Source organism: Narcine bancroftii, chromosome 9 (genome assembly GCF_036971445.1).
Source record: "Narcine bancroftii isolate sNarBan1 chromosome 9, sNarBan1.hap1, whole genome shotgun sequence".
In the NCBI taxonomy this organism is placed as follows: Eukaryota; Metazoa; Chordata; class Chondrichthyes; order Torpediniformes; family Narcinidae; genus Narcine; species Narcine bancroftii.
This window is the reverse complement of record NC_091477.1, coordinates 96,481,593-96,508,613: the sequence shown is the minus strand read 5'-3', so window position 1 is coordinate 96,508,613 and position 27,021 is coordinate 96,481,593. Positions and strand designations below refer to the sequence as shown.

Sequence of the window (27,021 nt, the reverse complement as noted above, 5' to 3'; positions counted from 1 at the left end):
CCGCTGGCTGAATGTTTGCTCCCGGTGGGGGGGGGGGTTCCAATTTAGTTATTTAGTTATTTATTTGTCTATTCATTTATTTATCCATCTATTTCTCTGTCTGTTTGTTTATTTATTTATTGTCTGTCTATCTATCTATTTATTTATTTCCTTGAAATTTTTTTGGCTAGTTGTTTGAGTTTCCAGTGATAATGTGGATTTTACTGTATAAATTCTTTTGGCAACTGAACATGCTATGCTTGTTTTGTATTCCTTAAAGAAAAACACTAAAATCCAGTGGCAATCATAAGAACTTGAATTACAACCTTCAGCTTTTACGATTCACACCCCGACATAGTTTTGACTTTTCTGGCAAACAATGTGAAAAGCACAATTCTGAGTGTGATGTGCTGGAGAGCAAATGCTGATGCATCTGACTTTCCAGTCCTCTGCAGGATTCACCAATGAATGCAGTGCAGTGGTGAACTGTTGATGCGCTGAAAGTAGGGACCAAATTAACTTTGTAGCCAGCACACTCATGCCAAGGAGGGGTAAAAGTGATAGCCCCACTAATTTGAATGGGATCGTCAACCCATTGGCCAGTAAACATTTGCCTTTAATTAAAATTTAAAATAAAATGATAAATTATTTGTGAGCATCTCAATGACCTTTTAATGATACTTATTTTTAAATGTTATTTGAGACTATTTGAACAATTTTTCAATTATATCGGGGACTTTTTTTTAAAAGGTGTTTGGCATTCAGTTGGGTGACCCACTCTCCCTCAGACATTTATTTTGTTCATGGAAGGATGGGGATGGTTGCAGAAATGTGGTTTGTGGGAGGCAGGTTACTTAACTCAGCCTTCCGCCCTCCCCCCCACCCCCAAATACCACTCACATTAGTAAAATGTGTGGAAAGGTGGAGCAATGCATTTTGACATAGTCAAAAATATAGAATAATCTGGTCTCTAACTTTTTAGATCTCTTAACTGAGCAGCTGTGTTACTGATAGAAGATCTTCTAATTATTGGGCATTTAACTATTTTAAGTACCTGTAATATCTGTTGCATTAAGCATGATACAGGTATTTCCCCCCCCCCCCCCCCCCCCAGCTTTTCAAAAGTTCGCTTTGTGCCACTTCACTTTTACAAAAGACTTACATTAAGTCTTTTTCTGCTAACCAAAAGAAATCCAAAGAGGATTTTCACTTATGAAAAAAGATGAAAAGCGAAAATAACTTTCAGCAGGCTGTCGGGAGAGCACAGGGCAGTGGGATCAGTGTAGGGACTGATAGCTGGCTGTTGGGCAGTGGTAGTGGGAAAGCTCAAAAATTTTTCCCATATAAATTAGTGGTAATTGCTTCTTCGCTTTATGCCATTTCTGCTTAAGAAAGATTTCATAGGAACACTCTACTTTCGGTTAGTGGGGAATACCTGTATCTGTGAAATGATTTAAAAAAAAATGTTAATGCAACAAGAAACACTTTTTTTTGGGATACTAGGTCCTTGTTGTAATAAATGACTGCTTTGAAAAGCAAATCAGCATTCTAGGACAAATTGAACCCTGTAGTTGTTATAAGAAAAGTCGATCAGTATCTTTTACAAGAATTCTTAGGTATTTGAGTGGACAAAGATTTAAATAATTTGTACAAGTTAAATTAATGGCCATTACTTAAAGAAAATTAGAGCCACTTTGCTTCAGACATGGCCTTCCACAGGTTATACTTCTTGTAGATATTTGGATCTTTGACCTTAAACACCCTTGATCTCACTTTGAGCAGGTTGCGAATCCTCTGATTTATCAAAGGTTTCTGTTTGGGGAAGACTCTGTAAGTGCGCTGGGGAACACACACATCCATGCAGGTTTTGATGAAGTCGGTGACACTTGTTGTCAGAGACTTCTTCAGGTTGGCCTGATTGAAGTCCCCTGTAATGATCGGGAAGGCATCAGGGTGTGCTGTCTTGAGGCTGTTAATCACAGTGCCCAGTCCCTCCATTAGCCTGGGGCGAAATGTACACTGCAACCAGGATGATGGCGGTGAGCTCCCTTAGCAGATAGAATGGGTAGCACTTGATTGCATATGTTCTAGATTGGGCGAGCAGGACTGGGATGTAACCTCATGTTTGTGCACCATGATGAATTGATTATGACCCAAACGGCACCTCCCCTGGTTTTTCCTGACGCTGCTGTCTGGTCAGCACGACGGAGGGTGTAGCCCACAGTGCTGTGTCTGGATAGGTTTGTCCCACTAAGACAGGGAAAAGGTAGTAGGATAAAGGAATGTTGGTTGGCAAAATGGGTGAAGGGAATTAGTTAAGAGGAAGAAGGAAACATACTCATGACTTAGGAAGTAAAAGTGAGGAAGGGCTCATGAGAATTGTATGATAGCAAAGAAGAAACCAGAAAGGACTTATGGAAAACCCTAAGGCGTTCAATGCCTAAGTGAAGAACAGAAGAATAACGAGAGTGAATGTAGGGCCACTTAAGGATAGAGGTCCTAACTGAATATTTTGCATCAGTGCTCACCAGAGAGAGAATCTTGATCAAGTGAGGTCAGAATAGAGCATGTGTATGTACTGGAGTATATTGAGGTTAAGAAAGAGGAAGTTCTGGATCTTTTTAAAAAAAAAATATTAGGGTTGATAAGTCCTGGGACTGATGAGATGTACCCCAAGTTATTATAGGAAGCAAGGAAAGAAATTGCTGTGAGTTGACCATGATTTTTGCATCCTCCATGCCATAGGGAAGATACTGGAGAAGGTGGTGGCAATTGTGGATTCTTCAAGTATTAGCACCTCAACATATAGCTTTAAGATCTCTTGATGAAATTACCTATCATTCTTATAAATTCCAAAGAATGCAGAACTATAGGACAATGCCGATGATCCAAAACGGGATTATCCGAAATCCTCATTTATTCAACATTTTTGGGAGCTGAAATGTCGTCATTTCACCTCCGAAAAATTTCAGATAAACAAGGATATCTGAAACAATTAGAAATCTTCAGTTATCCAAAATTTTTTCTGAGCTGAACTGACGTCACAGGTTGAAAAATTTTAATTTAAAATAAAAATCTTATTTTGTTCAGGTTGGTTTTTGGTGAGAATTAAACATTATTTCATGCTTAAAAAGCCTTCCCTTGTTGTTTACACACAGTTACAAGTGATTTGCTGGTTGCTACTGGGCTGTTTTTTAAAAAAATGACCAGTTATCCAAAAATACCATTTATCCAAAATAGGCATGGTCCCGATCATTTTGGATAATTGGAGTTGTACTGTAATTTATTAAATATTCTTGAAAGAACAAACTTCTCGTTCCTCATGGTAGCCAAGTATACCCCCTCGCGGCAAGCTCTCTGGTATCTTCTTCATTAAGTAAGGGGGGAATTGAAAGTCAAAGTTCAGATATATTGTCTGAGTACATGCACGTCATCACATTCAACCCTGAGATGCTTATTCCTGTAGGCTAGGCAGAATTTCTACTTAAAAAAATTCTACTTATAAAAAAACTGTACTCAAGAAAAGAGAGAAATGTAAACCAAAAAAAGTGCAAATACTGTAATACAGGAAATGAATACTCAATAATAATCTGCACAGTAAGAATCCCCAAATGAGTCTCTGAGTTTGTTGTTGAGGAGTCTGATGGTGTAGTGGTAGCAACTGTTCCCGAACTTGGTGGTATGGGTCTTGTGGAATCTGTACCTATTTCCTGATGGCAGAATTGAGAATAGATCAGGTTCTGGGTCGTGAGGATCCTTGATTAATGCTGCTACTCTCCAACAGCATCGTTCCACGTAGATTGTCTTGATGGTGGGGAGAGTTTTGCCCGTGATGTTATGTTGGGAGGAACAAGTTCAGCAGGTCTGAGATGTAACGAATCCGAACACAGATTAATAACAGGGAAGGAATCTTTATTAATATGCTGGGGAATTCACAAAAGGGAACACACTTAGACAGGAATATCACACAAATAATTTATACGTTACATGTAAATAGATTACTACTAAACAATCTCAACCCCCAATGGGGAATGCGAGGATTAAATACCCATTACCCATCACGCCCCTCTCTCCAACTGCACACTAATAAACAGTAACCTAATCACAACTAACATGAACCTAACTCCAGTGTTGTCCACAACTTGGAATCCAGGATGAGCCCATTCCATTTGGCCTTCTGGTGTGTGGCTGCAGCCTGTAGCTCAGCGATGGTTTTGAGGAAGCAGTAAAAAAGAGATCCAGCTGTTCCTCATGGTGGCCTTTTTTAATGCAGAGGCCCATCCAATCGACCTGCAAGGACCAGTTGCACGTCAGCCTCACCATTGATTTGCACCTGGAGGAACAATCACACATCCATTGCAAGAGCCAATGATCAGCCTCACAGGCGGACAGACCTAACCCTTGATTGGCAGGTGAGGTGGTCACTTCTGATCTCTTGCCTGCTGGAGAGATCACGTGACCTCCCCATTATATCCCACCCTCAGAAGTTACTACACCATGCCAATCCCTTTACAGGCTAGTACACCAAAGACATATTTACATTACACTCAACCTATTCCCACTATTGGGGTGCCAACTTTCCCAGCCCCACAGGTCCACCAGCTTCCCCATGATGTGTTGTGTTCAAGGGACTAGTCTCTGGCTCATTTAATTTGTTCACTGGGGCAAGTGAGTGGTATTCCATGACTGGCTTGGAATGGAAGTGCAATGTTGATACCAACAACAGCGCTGGTACCTCCTCTATCTGCGAGCAGGTAGCCCAAAGCCATCCAATTCCTCCTTATGCCAAAATGCCACAGGCATCTCATTGGCCAGCGACTCTACCATGATGGCCATTCACCCAGGTGATCCTTCATATTTACAAAATGCATGGTAGCACTCATCCCAGATAGCAGCAACCATACCGATCCATGGCTCCCCATGGGTTGACCTGGCAGCCGCTCATCCAGGATGTACCATTTAATACCCAAGGAGCACCCACCCTCACTGGACAGTCAGCTGCAGACTCTCTTGCTCTGTGGATGCTGTTCTCACTTGCACTTTCACTGATTGCTCAGACCAGTGCTGGGTGTACTGTCTGCACAAACATTCCCAACACCTGCTCGCTGGTTGGGGACTCGCTCTCTGAGTCGGGACTTTGTATTAGGCCGATTGTGCGCAGGGAAAGACCTGCCTTTGAGCCACCCACACCGACGAGGGTGGCCAGATGTGTTGCTGTTAGTGGTGTGGGGTGAAGTTGCTTGGTGATCATTACCTCCCCACAGTGTTTATGGCAGTCCTTCGATAGTATTCAAGTTGATAGCTGTGTTGGCGTATTTGTCAGTCATACTCTCAGTGCCGCATATCCACTTCCAGTGCCCGCAGATGAACATTAAGTGAATGTGGGAAGCTCACTTTCTCTGGGTCAGTCTCTGCATAGGTGTGCACTTCATCCCTGGTTCTCCCAGAAACATGATCCAACACGTGATCCCAATGTGCGGTCCAATACCTCTCCACTTCTTGGTGGCCCCTATGAATCTGGTCAGAGGGACCTACTGACCTACCCCAGGATTTGACATGTCAGGCAATTGGTGACCACAGTTTTGACCTCATCACGGGTTAGGGCCACGCCCTGACCTTCAGCCTATTGTCATGTTCTGTCGGCCCCCAAATTCCTGCTTTTGGAATGTGCCCAGTCTGCCAGTGAGCTGTGGTTTGCCTGTTTGGGGAGCACAAATGACCCACGTATCTGGGAAGCCTGGTCAACTGCTGCATTGTGGGTGGCTTCAGCTGTGTACCAGGGCGTATGTGTGTCCACATAGTGGATGGTAATTGTCCATTTTGGGCCTCCCCCTCACCCCAAATGAGTTCCCAATGAGTCTGTCCTCAGAGTGGGCGACCCTGGATTTCTCATTCCACGTAATGCCACCAGGGCATCCACGTTGCCAGGCCGTTGGCAATAAACAGGGAGACTGTAAATATGAAGGCGTCTAGTGATTTCATTGAGAGTTAAGGCCACAGCCACAAGCTCGACTTGGCTCATTAACTGGATCTGCCTGCACCCTCCTGAGTTAGGGTTTTGCCTGTGGCAGGGTAGAGAGCGGTCGGTGCCTTTCCAGCATTGTTTACCATTTTTCCATTGGCTGGAGCCATCGGTAAACTAGCCCTGCTGCTTCTCATCAGCAGTCAGATCATCAAATGGCTTACCTCATTGTACAGGAGTGGGAATTGAGGATAATTCTGGGTCAGGGCTGTCGCCTTTGGGTAGGGATATGACTTCTCCATGACGAACTGTCACCCCATCAGATCCTGCCTCTGCACAGTCAGCCAAGTACCATTGCCATTTTATTATGGAACTGCATGTGCGTCAGCAGACTTGACCCACCACATGATGGGGAGATGGGGCTGGAGGATGACCTGTTCAAAGGTGGCTTGGAGCTCAATGGCAAGAAGCACCCAATAGCATACAACAGTTGCCTTTCAAAGGGAGTGTAGTAGATGGCTGCCTCAGGGAAGGTTTTTGTCCAGAAGCCAAGGGGGACTTGGCGGCCTTGCAGCATCTGCCAAAGACTCCATTCCGCTAAGTGGACGTAGTGGAAATCTGTAATTTGAATGGTGCCCCGCTGTGTGTTTTGTGGAGGGCCATGTGACCCCCTCCGCCTGGAGCCTGATTGGAATGTGGTTTGTGGAGGGTCAGGTGACCTCTTGGCAAAAATCCTTGTCAGAAGTCACTTCACCTGCCAATCTAGGGTTAGATCTGCCCATCTGTGAGGTTAACATTTGATTGGACCCCAAATGCCAATCATTGGTTAGATCTACCCACAGTTGAGGCTGATGTGTGATTGATCCTCGCAGGTCATGTGGCCTGCATTGGAAAAAAGCCTAGGATGTGGAGTCTTGCTCTCTCTGCCTTTTTGCTGCTGCCTTGAGGCCATCACTGAAGTCTAGACTGCCAGCCACATACGGGTACTGGAGGGCTGATTGCAATGGGCCCATCTTAGATCCTGTGCCGTGGTCATTGCTTGAAACCAGGTGCATTTGATTTACATGTTAGATGTAATTAATTTACTGTTCATTAGTGTGCTGTGCCTGTGGATAGGTGGACATTGTATGTTTAAGCCTTGCATTCCCAGTTGAGAGTTGGGAATGTTTAGCAGTGATTTATTTGCACCCGACGTGTAGTTATTTGTGTATTATTCTGGGTTAGTTTGTGAGAGTATGCACTTTTGTGAGTTCCCATGTTCATAAACAAAGACCACTGTTTGTTGATAGCACATGTCCAGCCTTGAACCAATTGAACCTATTCTGAACACAACAGGTTGTGCCTGGTCTGCTCCGTTTGGCCGTTAAAAAAGCTCACTAAACACACTAAAAAGTGGCACCCTTCCTGAACACACTATAGAGGGGCTGTAGTAGCATGGTGAGGGATATACTGCTACCAAAACCCCAGGAGGCCAACAACGTACTGGTCTCTGCCTTCGATGTGGGACCTGCTGCACTAAGGATTTAATTTTTTTGCTGCAGTGGGATATCCCTCTGACTAGAGTGCCTTGGGCCTCCTGGCCATAAAAGCTGCTCTGAGTGTATCTTCTGGGAGCCCAGGCCATCACCCCCTCCCCAAGGCATCAGAGCGGAGGTCTGCCACCCGTGGTAGGTCCCTGTAGGTCCTAACCCGCTCCACTCTTTGGCTAAGTACTTCCGAGTTTCTGTGGTTTCATATGGCCCCTGGGCATGACTACTGGCAGCCCCCCCATCCTCATCTATCTCTCCATTGGCTAAAGCTTATGGGGGTGCCCACGTGTTGGGACTGGGACCATGTGTATGAGATCAGGTTTGTTGGGGGCAGTGGCAAAGCCAAGCTCAGGCTCCTCATGATTGTTGCCTTCCCCAGGACTATGTGCCCATCATATTAGAGCCCAGACCTTGACTGGGTCCTGCTGCCATTAGCCTCTCATTTGCTGCAGTTCGAGTAATCTGCATGCCACCTCAGTCCCTGTGAGTTCAAGGTCATTGGCATGTGCTTGGGCAGCCTGTACTGTCTACTGCAGCGTACAGCAACGTTAGTGTAGTGCCTCCATCTCTCTGTCTACGTGGGGTGCTTCATCGGTCCCTCCTTTCCAGGGCTTCGCATTGGTGCCTCAAGAGAGATGCCAGCAACCAAAGGATGCATCTTTGACTTCCCTTGGCTTTGGGAACCCTGTATCCTGAAGAAGGGACACAATGCGGTTCCCCAACTTATCCCCATTTGGGTCTAGCTGGTCAGACCAGTCTACTGGTTTGCTGTGGTCTGCCAACATGCCAGCCAGGCTGGCGAATCCAGTACTATGAGAAAAATGAAAGTCTGCAGATGGTGTAATTTTAGTAATGACACACCAAAATGCTGGAGGAACTCAGCTGGTCTTTTTGGTGTCTAGAGGAGACAAAAATATATTGCTGACGCTTCAGCCTGAGCCTTTTTTCAAGTAATAAGCAGAATAAGCTAGAAGGAGGAAATCTCAGAATTTAAACAGTGAGAGAGGAATCCAGACCAACAAAAGTTGTTGATTGGTTTTGATAGGAGATGAGGTAAGAATTTATCATGTCTGTGCAAATGGAGAGATAGAGATAGGGAAAGGTGATGGGGGAAGGTGGGGGTAAAAATGAAAGCCAGAGAAGTTGACATTAAGACCACCCGGTTGGAGGGTGTGGGGTCGGAAGATGAGGTGTTGTTCCTCCAATTTATGGGTGGTCTCAGTCTGGCAGTACATGAGACCATGTACAGACATGTCAGCAAAGGAACGGGGTGGAGAATTGAAATGGGTGGCCACTGAGATATCCACGCTATTGCAGTGGACAGACCCAAGGTGCTCGACAAAGCAATCTCGCAGACTGCGTCCATTCTCTGATGTAGAGGAGGTCACAACAGGAACACCGGATGCATTAGGTGACCCTGCAGATTCACAAATGAAATGTTGCTTCACTTAGAAGGACTGTTTGGAGCCCCAAACAGTGGTGAGAGAGGAAGTGTGGGCACAAGTAGAACATCTCAAGCAGATACAGGGGTAGGTACGAAGGGATGATTTGTGGGGAAGGAGGAGTGGACGGGGAGCCATGGAGGGAGAAGTCCCTGCGGAAGGCGGAGAGGAGAGGGAAATGTATGTCTAGTGGTGGGGAATGTGTGTCATGTAGTAGATGCAGAAATGGCAGAGGATGATGTTTGGATGCAGAGGCTGGTCAGATGGTAGATGAGGACGAGGAATCCTGTCTTTGTTGCGCATGGGGATATGGGGGCCAGGGCAGATGTGTGGGTAATGGAGGATATACAGAGGAGTGCTGAGTTGGTGTTCTTTGAAGAAGGAGGACATCTCTGATGATCTGGCATGGAAGTCCTAATCCTGATGCACTGGAGACGGAGAAATTGAGAGAATGGAATGGAATCCTTCCAGGGAACAGGATGGGAAGAGGTGTAGTTGAGGTAGCTGTGGGAGTTGATGGGTTTATAGAGGGTGTCCGTTGAGAGTTTGTCTCCTGAGATGGAGACCGAGAGATTGAGGAAAGGGAGGATGTTGCTGGAGATGGACCAAGTGAATTTGAGATCGGAGTGGAAGTTAGCAGCAAAGTGGTCAACGAGCTCGTCATGGGCATGAGGCAGCACCAAAGTAATCATTGATGTAGAAGAGGAAGAGTTGAGGGGCCTTGCCTGTGTAGGCTTGTAGCATGGATTGCTCCACGTAGCCAACAAAAAGGCAGGCATAGCTGGGGCCCATGTGGATATCCATGGCTACCTCTTTTACCCGAAGAAAGTGGGATGAGTCAAAGAAGAAATTATAGGAGGACAAGTTTCCCAAATGTGGAGGGTGGTGGTGGAAGGGGACTGGTTGGTTCTATTGTCCAGAAAGAAATGAAGAGCATTGAGGCCTTCACTATGGGGGATGGAGGTGTATAGGGATTGTATGTCTATGGTAAACATAGCAATCGAGTTCAGAGAACTGGAAATTGTTGAAGTGATGGAGGGCATGTGAAGTGTCCCGGATCTAGGTGGGGGGGGGGAGGGGGGAGAAACTGGTCTGTTGGGACAAAAGAAAGTTGAGGTAAGGTATTCAGTGGGGCAGAAGCACACAGACACGATGGATCTGTCAGGACAATCCAGTACTATCATCTATCCACCCTGGGATTCTATCTCCCTTACCCATGGGACTCTTGCTGTTAGTCCTGCTCGTAAGGGCACATAAAATGACAAAATGTCACACACAGACAACAGGAGACCCACACACATGCTGGGTAGTACCGTGAAAAGCATTGTAACTGCACGTGTCCAATTGGGACTCCTCAAATCCTGCTCACAGTACCAAATGTGTTGGGAGGAACAAGTTCAGCATGTCTGAGAAATAACGAATCTGAACAGGGATTAAGAACAGAGAAAGAATCTTTATTAACACATTGGGGAATCCACAAAAGGGCACACACTTGCACAGGAATAATACACAAATAACTACATATCGGGTGCAAATATATCACTGCTAAACAATTTCAACTCCTGAATGGGAACGTGAAGGCTAAAAGTACAGTACCCACCACACCTCTAGCAGTCACACACTTATAAACAATAAACTAATCACAACTAACGAGTTTATACACATGAACCTGGGCTCCAACGGTGCCCGTGGCTCAGGATCCAAGACAGGCCCATCACAGTTGGTCCTCTGGTGCAGCTTGTGGCCTGCAGCCTGGAGCAGAACGTTGGTCTTGAGGGAGCAGCAAAAGAGAACTAGCTGTTCTTACATGGTGTCCTTTTCCAATGCAGGACCCGTCCACGTGACCTCTGAGGACCAATTGTGTGTCGGCCTCACATGTGGGCAGATCTAACCATTGATTGGCATCTGGAGGACCAATCATGTATCAGCCTCAGGAAGGCAGATGTAACCTTTGATTGACAGGTGAGGTCACTTCCGATCACTTGTGTGCTGGGGAGGTCACGACCTGTTGCAGGGCTTTCCACTCAGGTATTGTTGCCCCAATACCAGGCTGTAATGCAGCCGGTCAGCACATTTTTCACAACATATCTACAGAGGTTTGCCAAGTTTTTCGATGCCACACCAAACCTATGCAAATTCCTGATGAAGTAGAGGTGCTGATCTACTTCCTTCATAATGACATTTATGTATTGGTGGCTCCCAGGAATTGCTTACCCTCTCTACTCATTCCCCCAATGATCACTAGATCATATACCTGGTTTTCCATTCCTAAAGTCCACAATCAGCTCCTTGGTTTTGGTGACATTGAGTGCAAAGTTTTTGTTAGCACACCATTCAGCAAAGTTTTCATTCTCTCTTCTGTATGCTGACTCATTGCCCCTTTTTATACAACCCACTACCATGGTATTATCAGGCTCGCTTGGCATAGCAGTTCATGCGATGCTTTTACAGTGCCAGTGCTCAGGACTGGGTTCGAATCCCATGTTTTCTGTAAGGAGTTTGTACATTCTCCCCGTGTCTATGTGGATTTTCCCTGGGAACATGGACTCGTTGGCTGAAATGGCCTGTTAAGCTGTAAGTCTAAATTTAAACATTTAAATTTAAAATTTAAAAAAAAAATTGTAGATGGTGTTATTGTACAGAGCCACACAGTCATGGATGTATAGTGAGTATAGCAGGGGAACTAAGTACACAGCTCTGTCGTGCTCTGATACTGATGGAGATTGCAGAGGAGGTGTTCTTACCTATCCTCACAGTGGTCTTGCAGTGAGGAAATTAAGGATCCAGTTACACAGTGGGGTATTGAAGCCAGGGTTTGGCGTTTACTGATCAGTTTTGATACTGCTGAATCCTGAAATATAGTCGATAAAGAGCATCCCGATATATGTGTCTTTGCTGTCCAGGTGTTCCAGGGCTTTGTGTAGAGCAAGGGAGATAGAATCTGCCATAGACCTATGCCACAGTATGCAAATTAAAACACATCCATGTTGCCACTCAGACAGGAACTGATATGTTTCAATACCAGCCTATAAAATACCAGCCTCACTGTGGATGTGAGTACCACTGGTCGGTTGTCATTTTGGTAAGGTACCACACTCTTCTTGGTCACAGGTATAATTGATGCCTGTTTGAAACAGATTGGTACCAAGCCCTGCTGGACTGAGTTGTTGAAGATATTCTTGTGTACATTGACAAGTTGGTCAGCACAGGTTTTCAGTAATTGGCCAAGTACCAAGTCTGGACCAGATGGTTTTCTTGGATTCTCCTGAATGCTGCCTGCACGATATCCTTGGATATTGATAGTAGAGGATCATCTGTTAACAAGGGTCTCTTCATTGTTCTCGTGATCAAATCAGGAGTAGACGGCATTAATTTAAAAATAAATAAAAACACAATGCTAGAGAAACTCAGCCGGTCAAACAGTGTTGTTAATGTAGCAAAGGTAAAGATACATAGCCAACATTTTGGACTTGAGCCCTTCATCAAAGTATGGAAAAATGTCGGCAGATGTCTGAACAAGAGTGGGGCGGGGGAGGTGAGGTTGGAGAGCCAGGAGATAGGTGGGAGGGAGGGGGCAGCAGTGATCAAGGAGAGGAGGGATGGCTAGCTGAAGAGAGGGGGAAGGAGAGCTTGGAAGGGGAGGGGGAAGAGGAGAGCAGGTTAGCAGAAACTGGAAAAGTCGATGTTAATGAATGCTATCTGGCTGGAGAGTGTCCAGATGGAAAATCAGGTGTTGTTTCTTCAATTTGCAGGTAGTCTTGGTGGGATGGTACATAAGTATGGGGGTGTGACACAGAACTGAAATGGTTGGCTTTTGGGAGGTCTCTGTCACTAGTGCGGATGGAGCAAAGGTGGTCAGTGAAGTGATCTCCCAATTTGTGCTCAGTCTCTCTGATGTAGAGAAGGCAACAAAGGGAGCACCAGATGCAGTAAATCAGTCCTGTGGATACACAAGTGAAGTGTTGCTTCACTTGAAAGGCCTGTTTGGGGCACTAGACCGTGGTGAAGGAGGAGGTATGGGCACATGTGTGGCATCTCCTGTGACCATACTGGAAGGTGCCGGGGGTGAGGTGGGAGTGGGGGTTGCCATTGGTGGAGAGGGATGAGTGCAAGAGGAAGTTACAGAGGGAGTAGTTCCTATGGAAGGCAGAGAGAGGAGGAGAGAGAAAGGTGTGTCTGGTAGTGGGATCCTGTTGAAAGTGCTGGAAATTTCGGAGGAAAATGTGTTGGATGTGGAGGGTGGTAGGGGAGGAATAGAGGAATTCTATGTTTGTTGTGTTTGGAGGAAAAGGGGTCCAGGACAGATGAGTGGAAAATGGAGGAGATGTGGGTGAGGGCTGAGTTGATGGTAGTTGAGGGGAAGCCATGTTTGTGGAAGAAGGCAGACATTATGGAAGATCTGGACTGGAAGACCTTATCTTGGGAACAGATGGGACAGAGATGGAAAAATTGAAAGAAAGGGTTAGAATACTTGAAGGGCGCAGGGTGTGAGGAATTGTAGTCAAGATAGTTGTGGGAGTTGGTGGGTTTGTAATGTATATCACTGGAAAGCAAAAGCATTGAGTTTATCTGGGAGTGAAGCTTTGCTGTCTCCTCCTGCATCACACATCATTTTGTAGCAGGTTTAGCATTCGTTGTTCCCATTTTCATCTGGAATCTCCACTTTGCCCAGGAGATGGCTTTTCGTAGGTCATGCCTTCTCCTTGTGTAGTGTTCTGGATTGTGATCTGACTCTCAGCTGGTTCTGTATTTTGTTGATCATCCAGGGCTTCTATTTGGGGAAAACCCTGAACAATTTGGTGGGAACACACTTGTCAACAGCTGTTTTGTTAAAGTCTGTAATCATTCAGATCCTCAGCTGAGTTCTTGAATGCTACTTTTTCTCTACTCCTCTTCGCCATACATCATCTGCATACTCTAACTCCCAACCCATTGTGTCTCATGCTTTCTTAACTGCATGCTGCTTCTGATCTACTTCAGTCATCACTTTATTATTATCCCCTGAATGTAAAAATAGAATGGCTTCATTTCCAGACATGGATGGCTTACAATAACTATCAACTTCACATTGAGGAAGAGCTTCCTTTCAAGGATGGAGGCCAGGCAAAAATGTCCAGCTGAGGGAGGGTGGAAGGTAGGAAGCTGAAATAACAGGTTCTCTTGAACTTGAGTCAGCTCCAGTTATCAAGGTAGAAAGTGTGAAAATTTTACAGTGGAGAAAATGAGAGCTAATGTTTGTGCAGCTAGGAAATATTGTAAAAGACTTGACTGAAGCAAAACTTGTATTATTTTAGTTACATTTTACCAATGTGACTGATGTCTCTTGACATTCAGAAATGTAAAATTGTGGTGTAGCGAGAGTTAGAGGAAAGAGCGGAAGAATGACACACACTTTGTGACTATAGTCAAAATTGCTTTTATTGCTCTCCCTGTCCTTGCTTATGTAGGTCCAGCTTCCCAACACTGGGCCTAGTTTTCCTGCAGTTGTCAGCAGAAGTGATGTTACCGGTGTGCTGGCCACTGATTGGTTGGTATTCCTGCCAATGTTCGCTGTTCTCCGCCGTACGGGATGTTGGCTGGGAAGAAAGGCCACTAGCCTGCGTGGGTTTTGTGAGATCGCCGTGTTCGTCCGTCATTTTGTGCATTGGGTTGCCTCCCAGGTAGTGAGCGGTTACATGATTCCCATCCAAAACTGATGATCTGGACACTGTTGTTTGGTTTTGGCAGCCTGCCTCTGCATCGGAGGGTCGACGTGGTGACCGGTTGGTTAGTGTCCAGGTGGGCTTGTTTGAGGTGGCCGATACCGCCAACGTCCAGCACACTTGTGGATCCGTTGTGCCTGGACACTTGGTAAGGCCCCTCATATGGTTGCTGCAGAGGTGTGTGGTATGCTCCCTGTCGCACAAAAACATATTTGCACATCTTTAGAGCTTTGGGGATGAATGTTTTGGGTGGGCCGTGTGGCGAAGGTTGTGTCATGGCTAGAGTACCTAGGCGTTCCCTCACAGTTTTTTTCAACATCGCTGCTAATAGTTCTTCTGGGTCCTTGGCAGGTGCCAAGAACTCCCCCGCCATTTCCACCGCCGAAGCATTGAATTCCTCTTTAGGCGCCGTGCGGATCCCTCAGGAGGTACCACAGTAGCTTGACCGTCCAATGTGGTCCCTTGAGTCGAGCCATCAGAGCTGCCTTCAGGTTTCTGCTCCACCAACACATTGGCCTGGGGGTGATATTGCTGTGGTGTGGTGAAATTGGATTCCAAGAAGGTGAGCCAGTGCTGTCCAGAGCCCCGAGATGAATTGTACACCAGTATTGGAAGACATGTGTTCTGGGACTCTGAACCCTGCCACCCAGGTGTTGATCAAGGCTCTGGCACAGGCCTCAGTCTTCTCTGCCAGTGGGACCACTTCTGGCCATCTCTTGAAGCGTTCGACCATTGTCAAAAGGTATCTTGCCCCCTGGAGACCGGCAGCGGTCCTACTATGTCTATGTGGACATAGCTGAACTTTTGTCGTGCTGGCTTGAAGATTTGCAGTGGGGAGTGCCTTGATATGCGTCTGTATCTTCGATGCCTGGCAGAGTGTGCAGGTCTCGGCCTATTGACTGACCTTTTGGAGGCCGTGCCAGCTGGCTACCATCTTGATGGTGGTCTTGATGGCTGGATGCGCCAAGTTATGCACTGTGTTGAAAATCTGCCGACTTAAGGCTGCCGATATGATGGGGCGAGGTTTGCCGGTGGATGTATCGCAAAGGAGCGTCTGGGTACCTGGAATGATGGTGATATCCTCTAGCCTGAGCCTTGAAACTGCTGCCCTCTACGCTGGAATCTCAGGGTCTGCCTGCAGTGCTTTGACCAGGGCTATGTAATCTATCCCCGGGACAGGGTCTGGATGGATTGGATCACCAGCCGCGACAGTACGTTGGTCACCATGTTGGTTTTTCCCGGCAATATGTTCAATGTCCATGGTGAAATCAGACACGTAGGATAGACGCCTCTGCTGCCTGGCTGACCACAGGTCTGACAATTTATTGAAGGTGATCTGTGAAAACCTTAAATTGCCTCCCCTCCAAAAAATATCTGAAGTGTTGGACCGCAAGGTACAGTGCCAATAGTTCGTGGTCAGAGGCGCTGAATTTAAGTTCAGGTGAGCGGAGATGTCTGCTAAAGAAAGTCAGGGGCTTCCACTGCCCCTCAATTAACTGTTCGAGTATGCTCCCGACCACTGTGTCGGAAGCGTCTACTGTGAGGGTGTTCAGGACATCTGTCCTGGGGTGTACCAGAAGTGTCCTGGTGTGTACCAGAAGCGTGGCCAGTGCGTCTTTTACTTTCTGGAACACCTCCGATGCTTCCCCGCCATTAATGTGAACAGGGGACGCATGATGTGGGCTGCCCCCAGTATGAAGCAGTGGTAGAAATTGATCATACCAGCGAATTACTGGAGGCCCTTCACTGTGTGGGGTTTGATGAAGTGGCTGACGGTCTGGTCTCTACCTTTTCAGGAAGGGGTGTCGCCCCATGTTTATTAATTTTGTGGCGCAGGAAGTCTGTTGTATCCAGGCCGAATTTGGCCTGATTGATTGTTAGGCCAAAGCCACTCAGGTGAGTGCATAATTGACTTTGATGGGCCGCATGTTCCTTGTGATTGCAGCTGGCTATTAGGATGTTAACCAAGTAAGTGAATGCTAACTGCGTCCATCAGCCTCCAGAAGGTCTGAGCTGCATATTTAAGCCTGAAAGGCATTCTTAGGAACTCAAAACAGCCCAAAGGGAGTGATGATAGCAATTTTAAGGATGTCATTAAGATGGACTAGATCTGATGATAGCCCCGGAAGAGGTTGTGACCTTTGAGAATATCCGCGCAGCCTGTAGGTTTGCAGTGAGATCCTGTATATGTGGCACAGGATACTGTCCGGTGTGGTGGCCTCATTAAGATGGCTGCAGTCTCCCCATGACCTCGATCCTCCTGCTGCTTTCAGTTTCATGTGCAGGGGAGGCCCAGGGACTGTCAGGATACTGCTGGTCTCCTTCGCGAGGTTGAGTTTCGCGTGCCCTGGCGTGGAGTAGTGGGCCCTCTGTCAAGATGTGGTGCCATACCCTGTGTTTGGGCTCGGCCAAGGTAAACTGTGGCGTAATGATGGAAGGGAACTCCGCCAGGATGCATGTGAAGTCGTTATTAGACACCGTGACGGTGTCAGGTTGGGGGGTGGGGTGGTAATTTCACCCAGGGAAAAATCTGGAAGGTCCTGGTGTGCTCCAACCTGTGCCCTTTGCGGTCCACTAGCAGACATTGGGCCCGGAGGAAGTCTGCTCAGGAACGGCTGTGCCAGTGCTGCCAATGTGAAAATCTTTGAAAAGCAGCTATTGCCAAAGCAGAGTGGGATGATGTGGGTGTTGAAGGTCCTTTTACTGCTACTGTTCATTGCCATCAGGGCCGGGCCTGGCTTCTTGTTGTGGGTGTCGAAGGCTGAGGGGGAAAGGATGTGTTGACCAGGAAATGTCATCCTGAGAGGGAGTCCCAGATGTGGAGGAGGCTGTCTTGTTAGACAATCACTGTAGCCGTTAGTGATGGCTGGCCACGACAATTCCCTGTAATGTGTGGGGTTTGGCAGGGGAGCGCCATCGGAGGTCCTGATTATAAAAACAGTAGTGGTCGATGGGGGAGTCCACTTGCTTTTTCGTTGATGGTTGTGGCCTTGTCGTTCGCTGTGGGTGGGGCACAGTGTTCCACCTCAGTGCTGTCCCTTTTCGCTCTCCAGAACACGTCTGCCCAGGCTGCAACTCTCCTAGGGACCCTGAAGTCCTCAGGCAGCTGTTCCAGAAAAACCTGCTCGAAGAGCAGGCAAGGCTTGTGCTCCTTGGCCAAAGCCAATATGTCACTCATGAGGACCGATGGGGCCCTGTCCCCCCAGGCTGTCCATGTGCAGTAGTCTGGCAGCGTGCTCGCGCTGTGAGACCCCAAAAATGCGGATTAAAAGCTCTAAGGGCATTGTATTTGCCCTGTTCTGGAGTCTGCCACAGGCCCTTGCTGCTGTGTCCTGGTTGAGTGAGATCACCACGTAGTAGTACTTCGTGGCGTCAGCGGAGATCTATGATAACTGGAACTGGGCTTTGGCCTGTTCAAACCACACCAGTGTTTGCGGTGTCCAGATCGTTGGCAATTTCAAGGAAACTGCTCGGAGCATTGACTGATCGGTCATCTTCAGGTCCATATGTCGTTTGGACCAGTTGGGGTAACCAATTAGCGAGTGCTACAGTAGAGAGTGGAAGAACGACACACTCTGTGACTGTAGTCAAAACTGCTCTCTTATTGTTCTCCCTGCCCTTCCTTATATAGGCCCAGCTTTCTGCAACTGGGCTAGGTTTTGCTCCCAGTGGAAGTGATGTCACCAATGTGCTGGCTGCTAATTGGTCGGCGATCCCACCATTGTTCGCTGTTTCTTGCCGTGCAGGTTGTTGGCCGGGAAGAAAGGCCATTAGGCCGCGTGGGCTTTGTGAGACCGCCGTATTCATCCAGCATTTTGTACATTGGGTCACCTCCCAAGTAGTGGGCCGCTACAGTCCTGACCTTAATTGACCTTGTGGCCAATGATCAATGATTGCAAATTTTTTTTCCAAAAAAAAGCAGGTGTCTCAATTCTAAAATCAATGATCATAGAATAATTATAAATAGAATATTGTGATTAGTAAAACTAACATGCAAAAAAAATCTGAAAATATCAGCTGATCAAGGCCTACCGTATGTCATGGTGATTTTAATGTTGAGCAAAGGGGAAAGTAGAGGAAAAGTGAAGGGGTTGGAGAGTAAAGAATGAAGTTGGTGAAAGAGAGGAGCAGGTAAATTAGGCAGGAGATATTAGAAACAGAGAAAACAGATAGATTTGGAAATGGGAGGAAACTTGTAATGTGGAGCTGATAAATAAATCTGGTACAAAGGAAATATGATAGGGTTTGTATAGTTCAAAGTGAAAGTAGAACCAGTGTAATTGAATCCAATGTGAATTTAAACAGCTTCAGATTGGTGAGGATCCTGATTAAAAATAACAGGGAAAACAGGTAATGGTTGGGTAAAGTTGGCTCAAATAATTTGAAAGGATTATTTATCAGGAAAATAGAGATTTAAAAGGTTGATAGTGGTATTGGAATCAATTAGATACTGGTCTTGTCTTTGTATGAAGGTTAAATAAAGATCTGCACAATTATGATCATAACTAAGTGAAGAGCAAGGCGAAGGAGGGGAAAGCAACAATGACTATTAGGGTTTTATGTTAGTACAGAGCTAGGGAGTCAGAAGAAATGACAGCTGGAGCACTGGAGGATCAGAGAGTGGGGTCAGTGAATGAGCAGTTGAGCAGGCAGAAAGTCACAATTCATGTTTATTTCACAAGCTGAGAGGAAAGAAGGACTTCAGTGACAATTATATTGGTGAAGACTGGAACTCAAAGTGGAAGTCACATTGCTTGCTGTGGGATGAATCAAGGTAGAAAAGGAAATGGGGAAGAATGAAGAATTTTCTGCACTGGGAGCTGAATAACAGAACTGCAGTGACTGTCATTGGATTGTTTAACAATATCAAGGAATGCGCAGTCACACCGCCATCATCTGCTGAACTCTGGGCACTGCAGAGATGTGGAACTGAATTTAAATGACAGTCAAAATATTAGGTAGTGTAATTTATGATTTTACATGCCATTACACTTGAATGCTGAAACCATGTATATTTAATGTTTTATAGATTTACAGGTAATATAGACTACCTAAGTAAACGAGCTAGGTTTTATTCAGCTTAATATTTTCACATACCTTTTGAAATTGCTGAAGTGATTAAGTGAGTTTGTACATCACCTTGTTAGTTGTCTCTAGTCCAAAAACTATAACACCGATTAGTTTATGTATAACTAATTAAGTGGGCTCAATTTTGTCTTGTTCTTTTATATTATTTACATAGCCATACAAGACAGAAACGGGTCCTTTGGCCCACTGTGAAAAGTGACAACCTGTTCATGATCAATGGCTTTCTATGCTTTGCCAATTCAAGTACTTGTCTAGATGCTTATTACATATTATGAGAGTAACTGCTGCCACGCCACATCAGACAGAGCACTTCAAGTTCCACCCATTGTCCCATGTAACAAGATGCAATGATGATGTTTGTTTTGCAAGCAGTCCAACTGGACATCTCATACCAAGTTCATTTATTTTCTTCTAATTACGCATATACACATGCAACTTAACGAAACAGCACATCTCCGGACCATAGTGTACACACAAATTACATATATACATCTTGGATGGATTGTTCCTGTCCATAGGAAGAAGCTGTTTACCAGCCTGGCAGTCCTGGTTTTTATGCTTCTTATACCTTTTCTTTGAAGGAAGTGCCTCAAAGATACTGCGAATTGGATGGTAAATGTGCTCAATGATTCTCTGAGCCCTCTTTAAGTACTGCTCTGTATATATCTTTGATAGAGGGAAGGGAGACCCCCAGTTATCTTCTCATCAATTTTAATCACTCTCTGTACTGACTTCCGATCTGATGCTATGCAACTACCATACTATACCATTCTATGATGCAGTTAGCCAGGACATGGTGTATTCTGTTCGTGTAGAACATTATTTGGATGGTGACCTGTAGCCTTACCCTCCATGACTTCCTTAGGAGTGTAGGCCTTTCTGCACCTTCCTGTCTAATTAAGAGGTATTGTGGCTTGTCCTTTAAATGGACACTTTGCGCTCAACACTCTCTTTTCGACAGAGCTAATGATAGGTAATAGGGAATGGTCCATCGTCTTCCTGAAGTCCACAATCATCTCCTTTGTCTTGTCCATGTTGAAATTCTGGTTGTTGCTCTTGCACCACTGTACAAGCCAGTCAACCTCCTCTCTATAAGCTCACTCATTATTGTTGCCGATGAGGCCAACTGCCATTGTCATCCAAAACCTTGAAGATTGTTGGAGCTGAGCCTGGCCTTAACTGATGAGCTAGCAGCATGAACAGCAGCGTCACATTTATTATCAGCTAACTAACTATACATTGGCAAGCAGATGTAGCAGAATACAGAAGAACGAGGTTAGGGAGATCATAGTGTACAGAGCAAAGACAACAAAACTCTACTACTGTGGGGTCATCCAGAAATCTCATGAGGGCAGGGAAGAAACTATCCTTTAATTTGGTGGTGCATCATCTCTTACTGGGTCCTCTCACTCTGTCCTCATATACCATTTATTGACTGTGTTCTCAATCCTGATGAAGGGTTCTGGCTCGCAACGTTGACAATTCCTTTTTATTCCATTGACGTTGTTCGACTACTGAACTCCAGCAGCAGAATATGTGTTGCTCTTGTTATCTATCTCCTCATCATTTTGTTTACCTTCTGTCAGGTCACACTTCAACCTTCTCTGCTCTAGGGAAAACAAATCCAGTTTCCCTTTAAGATTCAATATATTGTCATGTAATAAAACAGTATCATATTACACAAAATAGCTTTTGCCTGCGGTAAGGCAGACAGATTTGCCATTGTCAGAAATTGCCTGATGCGCCTCTTAGAGTCAAAGAAAGATAAGCAAAAGAGAGCCCCCCCCCCCCCCCCCCAGTCACTGAGTGTCCATAGATTCTCCTCCAGCGTTTCTGCAGCCACACAGAGTCTAGCCCAAACTACTTACTGGCAACCTGAGCTCCAGATCTGAACCCTCGAGATGATCAGGACCCCTTCAGCACCTTTGGCATTCCCTTGCATCTTGGTCTAATACCTGGTACCTGTTCAGCCACTTTTGAGCCAGTCCAGCTCCAATCCAAACGGCATCTTGTTGAATCTCTACACTTTCACCACCACAATCAAATCCTTTCTGTACAGCAGTGACCAGAACTGCACACAGAATTCCAGGTGTGGCCTGACAAATGTATAAAATTGTAACATGATGTCTCTGCTCTTTTATTCCACAGCTGATAAACACACACATCCTATATGCTTTCTTTTGCACCCTGTCACAAATAATTTAAATAGTTGATTAGTGCTTTTCTAATTTGGTGTTCATTGGCTGAAAATTGTCTTGGAAAAGATTTCCTTCATAAATTGAATTTTGATGTACTTTGTTTATTTTGGATATATACTTCAGAGTTCTGCTAGTCATTTTAACAGATTAAAGAAAAAATGGATTGATAGATTTTTTCGTACTAGTAGTTGACAAATTATCCCAAGGGAAATATTTAAAGAATGAAATTGTCCAAATTCTACTTTTGCCTGCTTGTTTGTTGAATTAAGGCATTCACATACTGGTATCCATTTGTGTTATATTGCATTTACGTTACTAAAGTTGATCCTAATGGCAAACCCATTACTGTAGTATCGAGGTCCATATTTTTTTCTCCATAATCTACTTGATTATCACCTAATTCTACTACTAAGTTTTGATTAATGGACCCGATCCAAAAGTTGACTCATGGGAAACTGCCTGACATGTTTAGTTCCTCCATTGTTTGCTCAAGATTTCAGTACCATCAGTTTTTTCATTTCTTCATAATGGGTGAGTTAGATTTGTCAGAACTAGTCCATGGGACCAGGTTTGTTTGATATAAAACAGTGCCAAAGCAATCCAGAGAGAGGATTTGCTAATTATACTTCGAGTACTACTTGCTCAGGAACCTTTCATGGGATTCATGTGTCCTTTGATGTAATGAGATGAGCAGCAGTCATCAAGGATCCAGACCACCCAGCACACGCTTTATTCTCAATGCTGCCATCAGGGAAGAGGTAAAGGTGCCGCAAGGCTCTCATCACCAGATTCAGGAACAGCTGCTAGCCCTCCACCATAAGAATTCTCAACAATAAACTCAATCAGGGACTCATTTAAGGACTCTTACTTTTGCACTTTATTGATTCTTTTTTTCTTCTGTTTTGCATAGTCAATTTGTTTACATTTCTTTATTTATTAGATGTGTATATTTTGTACAGTTTTTTGTACTACCAATAAGTAATTCTGCCTCACCCGCAAGAAAAAGAATTTCAGGTTTGTATGTGATGCCATATATGTACTCCAACCATAACTCTGCAATCTGAACTGAAATAGTAACTGGAATGGCAATGGTGCTGATTCTTAATCTCATTCTTTGGCCATAATGCACGCATTGGACATAATGCAATAGTACTTGAGACGTTTGCCTGTACAACAATGAATTGAGTTATGCGGAAGCACTGGAAAGGACTACTGTTGGCTCAATTGGGGCAAGTGGTGCAGCTGGGCAATGCAGAGATGTAGGATGCGGGGCTGCCTAAGAGAGGCAATACCTGTGGCTTCATCAAGAATAGGCCCTTGTCTGCAATGAACATGTTGCTCAAGTTAAACTAAAACTCTGCTGCTTTCGCATAAATATCCATCTATTCCCTACGTATTTATGTCTATTCAGAAGCCTCTTAAAACACTACTACTGTAGCTGCATCTGTTTCCAGCAACTACTCCTGGCATTAAATGTTGATGGAATGCCTGGATCTTGCGGATTCTCTCATCAACTCCTTTTGGAGGTGATCAGTACTGCTGTCACCCCCACCCTTAATTTAGCTGCACAGCTCTCCCCTGCTGGGAGATATTTTTGTTAATGAGCTCAATTGTGGGAAGCTTCCATAACATTCAATAAGAAATGATGAAAGAGAACGTGCGATCTGGGTAACGAACAAAATGCTGGAGGAACTCAGTGGATTAGACAGCATCTACAAGAAGCAATACCCCGTTGAATTTTAGGCCTGAAAATCTTTAATCTGAATTGCTTTCCATGGATGCTGCCTGATCCACCTAGTTCTCAGAGCACTTTGTTACTCCAGTATTCCCGCATCTGTAGACTTCTTATTTAACTCCATGGAATCTGAGCAATTTCTCGACCCGCTGAGCAGCCACTGCCATTACCCAGCAATGGTTCACACGAAAGTAGCTGGCCAGAAAGTTGCCCAAACCCCAGGTGAGTAACCACTTTGCTCCCTTACCACCAGCCATTACAGGCAGTTTCTTCATTTGAATCATGGGTTAATCATTGTTGTAAGAACACCAAGCAGAAGGAAATGCCAAATAAGTTCTTGCCACAGCAGCACTGAGACAGGGGTTTATACCAGGTTCCAGACATAGCAGTGTTGTCAATCACATCTCTCTATATAATTCTACAATGACTCCTTTTAGCACTGAATGAATTAATGTTCACTTTCTTGGAAACACTCTTGGAAACACTGGCTGAGTAGGCTTTTTCACACCTCAGTGTAAAATGAAGATTCCCGAGAAATTTTCCCGGGAACCCTCCTGTGAACCTGCAGTGTGAAAAGGTTGGCCTGGGAACTTTAAATGGGTCTGTGGCCCTACCTCGAAGGTCGGGCTGCAGCTCCGGAAAATTTTCCCGGACCACATTCTCCTAGTGGTGTGAAAAAGCAAATAGCCAAGCAGGGGTCATCTCATGACAGCAGCAGGCTGCTTCAGCATGTCGTGACGGCAGCTCAATGCAAGATGAATGGCCGTCCTCTTTAATCATGATCCTGCACACAGCTGGATTTCCCGGAGCAGTTCCAGCCAAGTGAGGGATTATGGAAAGTGAAGTCGCCAGAAGTGCTGGGGAGGGGGTGGGCAGATGACAGGTGGCCAGGGTGGGGGGGAGCGGGGAAGGGGGGGGGGAAGGGGATGGAGGGAGCCAGTGGGCGAGCGACCAACAGACGGGGGTTGGACTTTTATTCCTCTGAGTGCATAACGCATCATTGGTTGGGGTTGGGACCTCCCCTAAATTGTGAGGGAGGGCAAATTCCTGGAAATTTGGACTGTGGTGCGAAAGGCCCAAGAAATCCTGAATTCCCAGGAATTTCACTGGTGCAAAGTAGGGTCATCCCAGTGTAAAAAGGGCCAGTGTTAAATGAGGTACATGATTTCACAACAACCATTTACCGCCAAGTAATAATGAAGCCAACATGGCCTGTTTCCGCTCTGTAAATGGTTATATGAATGCTGAGGATCTCATCAGTGGCAGAATGATAGTTTCTGGTTACAGTGGTTGACCTTTGCTGCTGTTGTTCAAATTGTACTAAGTAACTGACACATCAGAACTGTCCACGGAAAATAAATAAATTGTGAATGGACCATGCTTGCAAATGTGAATTTAAAACAAAATGTGAATTTTGCTGTTTAAAGAGGCAGCCTTTGGAACATAAAAATATCCTGTCTGTGGGCCGAGGAAGGGAGTGTGATGTGTGGGTGGTAGAGAGACTTGTTTTCATGAACATTACTTGCTACTTGTCTGTCAAGGCGATTACATGTTCACCAACCAGATCTCTGAAATCATGGTTTCCCCACACTTGTCTGCACATTAATTCAGGGATTCATGGAGACTTCCTCTCTGGCATTATGTAAGATTAGGGGGATTTCATTATGAATTGTACAGAATGATCATATCATCCTTTTTTTTTGTTTATTTTGTCCGTTGACTGGAGAGTTCGCTGACATTGTCAGCAATGATCAAACCTCCTGAATTGCCCTGAGCAAAGTAGGCAATAAAAATGCAACCATATTGTTGGTTTTGAAGTTAGATAATGGCCAGTGCAGGGAAAGGTGACAGATTGCCTTCCCTAAAAAAAAATTGGGAATTCAGATGGATTCCTGTGACTAGTTTTAATACAGATCTAGATACGTAGCCATCACTTTACAGCAAGGAAGCAGCCCTTTGGCCCAATGTCCTTGTCCACCAGGTTGTTTACCCATGCTAGTTCCATTTGCCTGTGTTTGGGCCAAATCTTTTCCATCTATTTACTTCTTGGAAGTTAATTGCTTTAGCAACCATGATGAAATTTGAATTTTTGCTGCTGGATAGTGATTCAATATTTGCTGCTCATTTATTCAGCAATTTGTGCTTCTATTCTTTGAAGTAATTGTTAATGAAGCTGTAGAAAACCTTTCAAGATTTTAAAATTATTATTTGTGACTGAATTGGGGGACACTTCTCCAAGTCTTAATGATGAAATATTTCTTTAAAAAAGCAGTAACTCCCTTTGAGCTGTGTTTATTCCCAAAATCAAAATAACATCTCAACAATTAAAAAAATAATAGTTTATGCTTTATAATGTGCATTTTGACTTTTTTGGAACAAGGAAAGATCATTCTGTCTCATTTTGGCTTCCAGTCATGTACTCTGTTCAATCTGTCTGAACATTTCTTCATGCTTAGTTGGTTCATTTCAAAAGCAATTTAATTTGATAAGAAGTGGCAGTTCCGGTGCTCCATTGACTTCATCTGGACAGTTGTCATGAGCAGTGGTCTTAAATTGACTTAGGCTGGTTCATGGATTACAGTTAAACAACACATATTAAAAAATATAAAATTTAGGCAGCATTAGGGAGTTTGGGACTTGCTTTTTTTTATTAAGAATGCAATTGAAAGGAAAATAATAAAAAAAAAAATTTACTGACACAAGTGTCCTTTCTTTATGCACGATGATTTTAATGTGGTATTTAAATTGGGATTCTGGCAGTCCCTGACTAGATTAATGGCTACACATTCCTCTTTTGAAGGGGGCTAATGTTTGGCATAGTTCTAAGCTGTGCAAACACACAAAACCTTGAGTCCATGCATTAAGTGAGAAGCACAAAATGGGCCAGTGTTAATGTGTTTGGTTCTTAATCTTAAAAAAAACCCCAAAGTAATACAGTTTCAGCCAGCAGTGGAAGCTCGGCTAGCATTCGTTTTAACAGTTCCTAGAATGGGAGCAGCACAAGTTTATAACCCGCAAAGCATAGGACTTTACTGGTTATAACATTTAGGATGGACCATTCTAAAATGAATATCTTGAAGCTGTACCTTGGGATTTACAGTGGATGTCATGAGCATGAATGATACCTAGTAATTCTTTATGCATTTTTGCTATTTAGCTGGGCGAGTCTGTACTCTTCAGTATCCAGTTGTAGCTTTAAATTTGTATTGTGTTCTTTTCCTGCAAATGTATTGTTCCCTCTGGTGATTCTCAATAATTGAATCTGGATCCTTTCTAGTTTCTCATTTGAAATTACCTTTTGATAACATCACTCAAAAACATGGATCATTTTTCATTTGCATGTTGACAATGCCCATCTGTATCACATTGTGATGACTTCATCCCTC

At 44.7% G+C, this 27,021-nt stretch overlaps 1 protein-coding gene across 5 annotated transcripts in view; it reads left to right on the top strand.

Moving 5' to 3' along the window:
• The window catches only part of tbl1xr1a (TBL1X/Y related 1a), a 145,456-nt gene that overhangs the window by 52,490 nt on the left and 65,945 nt on the right, over positions 1-27,021 (top strand). For 3 of the 5 annotated variants that reach the window (XM_069896950.1, XM_069896952.1, XM_069896954.1), the window contains exon 3: positions 10,742-10,874. The exons of the other annotated variants lie outside the window; for them this stretch is intronic. The gene's annotated coding sequence lies outside the window, so the exon portion shown is untranslated. The remainder of the gene's footprint in view (positions 1-10,741; positions 10,875-27,021) is intronic. 5 annotated transcript variants of the gene reach the window in all.